At 37.9% G+C, this 4,029-nt stretch overlaps 1 long non-coding RNA gene across 1 annotated transcript in view; it reads left to right on the top strand.

Moving 5' to 3' along the window:
* Positions 1 to 7: 7 nt before the first annotated feature.
* The window catches only part of LOC107184788, a 6,603-nt gene continuing 2,581 nt past the window's right edge, over positions 8 to 4,029 (top strand). The window contains exon 1 of the long non-coding RNA XR_001515699.1: positions 8 to 112. This is a non-coding gene — a long non-coding RNA (uncharacterized LOC107184788). The remainder of the gene's footprint in view (positions 113 to 4,029) is intronic.

The raw sequence follows: 4,029 nt of genomic DNA on the forward strand, positions 1-4,029 counted from the left end.
TTGCCCCCCCCCCGTGTCTGAGGAGCCGGCGGTGCTGCGCCCCGCGATCCCGCTGCGGGGAGCGCCCTGGCACTTACCCCGCCCTGGCTTCCCGCCCGGCGAGAGCTCGCAGGTAACGTTTCAAATACCGTAACATTTCCCATTCTGAGTCTATTCATCAAAGAGTGGGCTAACTTTCTGTGTAACGAGCCAGTTGGCAAATGTTTTAGGATTTGCAGGCCAGTACCTGTTTCTGTTGCGTATTTTACCTTTTTTTTTTCAACAACCTTATAAAATGTAAACGCAACTCTTAGCTCCTTTCAAAAACAGGGGGTTGACAGGGACGAGACTCTGATCGTTCACTTCACCCAGCTCTGTGGTTGGAGCTTGGATCTCAGCCACCGTGTGCAGTAAGGACTCGGTTCCTGGAGGACTGCGACCCGCCTGCCGCGACCCACCTTTGGTCCGTTCACCTGCTCCTCTGCGCCTCCTTCCTGCTGGGTGCGCGGGTGAGTCCCGGGTGGTCAACCCGGCCACCACCGGGAACCCCAGACCCGCAGCCACACCCGCCTCTACTCTAAAATGACAGTGCCTTCCTACCTGGGAGCAAAAGCCAAAGTACATACATTGTGATTAAATTAGCATAAAAGCAGGAGAGGGGTATTGCAAACAAATGTATTTAAACATTTTTTCTAGTGATAAATGTAGTATATGACGTAGTATATGTTCACCGTGGTAATTTGGAAAACACTGAAGAATATATAGAAGGAAATAAAAATTCTCTCTAATCCCAAACCCCCACCACATACACACACACACACTATTTAAATGTTTATATATTTTTAGTCCATTTATTTCAATGCCTATTGATAGGACAACCTATTCAATAACTGGATTTTTAAAAATATTTCTTAATAAACTTCTATTGAAGTTTGCCACAGTCAATTTTAGAACAAAACACAGAAAAGTGGGCAAACTATAAATATACACTTCAGTAAACTTTCAAAGACTATCACAAATATACTCTTGCCACCACCGTGGAGATCAAGAAACGACCATTCCCAGCTCCCTTTATCCTGCCCAGTCAGGGACAACTTTCCAAGTACAACCATTGTCTTACGCGCAAATGCACAGATTAGTGTTCTCTGTTCTTGAATTTCATGAAATGAATTGAATTATTTTATACATATGATATAGTATTTGATTTCTTTCACTTCATATTACATTTGAGATGCTTCCACTTTTGTTCCTGTAACAGATGTTTTTAAAATGTTTATTTTATGTTGTATGACACCCAATTATATGAATATGCCACAACTTATTTTTCCTTTATACTTTTTTTATTAATTTCGACCTAATTGATATATAGTTCACATACCATACAACTCATTTATTTATATTATACAGTTCGTTGATGTTTTTAGTATGGTCACAGACAGATGCGACCATTGCCACAGCCAATTTTAGAACATTTTCCTCATCTCAGAAGAACTCCGTACTTCTTTAAGTTATCACACCCACACTCCCCATTCTCACTAGCCCTAAGCAAGTACTGATCTACTTTCTGTTTCTATATATTTGCCTATTCCTGACATTTCATAAAATGGAATCATATAACATAAGGTCTCTTGTGACTGTTCCCTAACACTGATATCAAGTGTTCAATTCATTTTATTTCCACGTGTGAGATAATTATTGATAATACTACTCTGTATAACATATATCAATGGAAACAAATGTCCCACACAGAGATGCATAACTCTGTTGGGATATATACCTTAAAAGTGGAATAGCTGGTACATAGGTTATGCTTATCATTAGCTATAGTTGATAGTGCCAAACAGGTTTTCAAATTTATACACCCATAGCAGTGTATAATGAGTTCTCATTGCTCCATACCCTCCCCAACATTTAATAATTTTGTGTTTCCAATTTACATTTCTTTGACGAATGAAAAAGAGCAGCGTCTTTTCATGTGATTATTAGTCTTTTAGAAATCCTCTTTAGTAAAATATCTGTTGGGTCTTTACTCCATTTTTCTATTGGGTTGTTTGTCTTTTTTACCTCATTTGTGTATTCTACATGTGAGTCCATTTTCATTTATGAGAGATGGAAAAAAAATCACCTTTCCCTAATCTGTGGCTTGTATTTTAACTATTTCATTGTCAAATTTTAATGAATGTAAATTCTTTTTTAAAATATATTTTATTGATATATATATTTTTTTTTTTACAGAGAGGAAGGGAGAGGGATAGAGAGTTAGAAACATCCATGAGACAGAAACACTGATCAGCTGCCTCCTGCATACCCTCTACTGGGGATGTGCCTACAACCAAGGTACATGCCCTTGACCAGAATTGAACCTGGGACCCTTCAGTCCCCAGGCCGACACTCTATCCAGTTAGCCAAACCAGCTACAGCAATGAATGTAAATTCTTAATGTTTAAAGACATACTGTTCTCTTTGAACATTTAGATCTGCTAACCATATGAATTGATTTTAGAGTATAAAATCAAGTAAGGTTTAAATTTTTTTAAATTATGACACAGGTTCTTTTCTTGAAAAGACTATCCTTTCCCCACTGCTCTGCGATGTCACCTTTGTCATAAATCAATAGAAACAATAAATCAGTACAGATGTTGGAATTAGTAAACAAGGACTTTAAACTTAAACATGACAGATATATTAAAGAATCTTGCTAAAGAGGATATAAAAGATGGATAAAGAATTTCAAGAGAAATACGGATATTATTTTTTAAAATATGTTTTTATTGATTTTACAGAGGAGAGGGAAGGGAGAGAGAGAAATATTGATGAGAGAGAAACATTGATCAGCTGCCTCCTGTATATCCCCCAGTGGGGATTGAGCCTGTAGCCCAGGCATGTGTCCTGCCCAGGAATCCAGCTGATAACCTCCTGTTGCATGGATGGACACTCAACCACTGAGCCACATGGGGTGGCAGATAATTTTTTTTTAAGAACAAAATGGAAGTCCTAGAGTTGGATAATACAATATCTGAACTTATTTGATTGGATTATCAATAGGTTGGACACAAAAGTAGAAAGGATCATCAATCTAAAGACAGGTCACTAGAAATTATACAAATATAAATACACAGAGGAAAAAACATTTTTTTTAAATAAAACATCCCTGACTCATAGAATAGTATCAAGTGATCTAACAGACATGAAATTGGATTCCCAAAAGGCAAAAAGACTGAGTATGGGGCAGAAAAATATTTGAAAAAATATTCTTAAATGCCCTAACCATTTTGGCTCAGTGGATAGAGTGTCGGCCTGTGGACTGAAGGGTCCCAGGTTCGATTCCAGTCAAGGGCATGTACCTTGGTGCGGCACATCCCCAGTAGGGAGTGTGCAGGATGCAGCTGATGGATGTTTCTGGCTCTCTATCCCTCTTCCTTCCTCTCTGTAAAAAATCAATAAAATATGTTTAAAAAAATATTCACAAAAGCTTTCCAAATTTGATCAAATATATTTTATCCAAGATGTCTACTTGTTTTCAATGGAGAGTTGGTCCCAATAACCTAACTTACCATGAATGAAATTTAGATGTTAGCATAAATAATTATAAAATTTTACATCTACATGAATGAGCAGTAGGTTGCTTTACAGTTGCACAAAATGTAGAAAAATACTTTGTTGGGAGCATTACTGTACTTTTAACATGCATATTGCCTATCTACTAAAGGCCAGTAGTATCAACCAATCATAATAATAGCAGATGTTTTTCAAAATACTCCCTCGGTGTGTAGTATACCCTGCATCCATTGTGAACCCCTCTCTCACATGACCTGTCACTACCTCCTTTCTCCAACCCCTTTCTAACCTCAGCTTCCAATGCTCACATCTCTCAGACAACACTGGTCTCTTTCTATCTCAGAGCTCTTAGGATTCCTTTTTCATTTTTGCAAGTGTTCCTCTCCCAAATACTCATGTGACTGACCCTTTTCTCCTCCTCAGGTTGTTGTTCAAATGTCATTTTCTCAGATCTCTAGATTAAATGAAATAAAACAAAAAAACTTGTACACT

The sequence above is a fragment of the Myotis davidii genome, unplaced genomic scaffold, assembly GCF_000327345.1.
Source record: "Myotis davidii unplaced genomic scaffold, ASM32734v1 scaffold507, whole genome shotgun sequence".
Lineage (NCBI taxonomy): Eukaryota > Metazoa > Chordata > Mammalia > Chiroptera > Vespertilionidae > Myotis > Myotis davidii.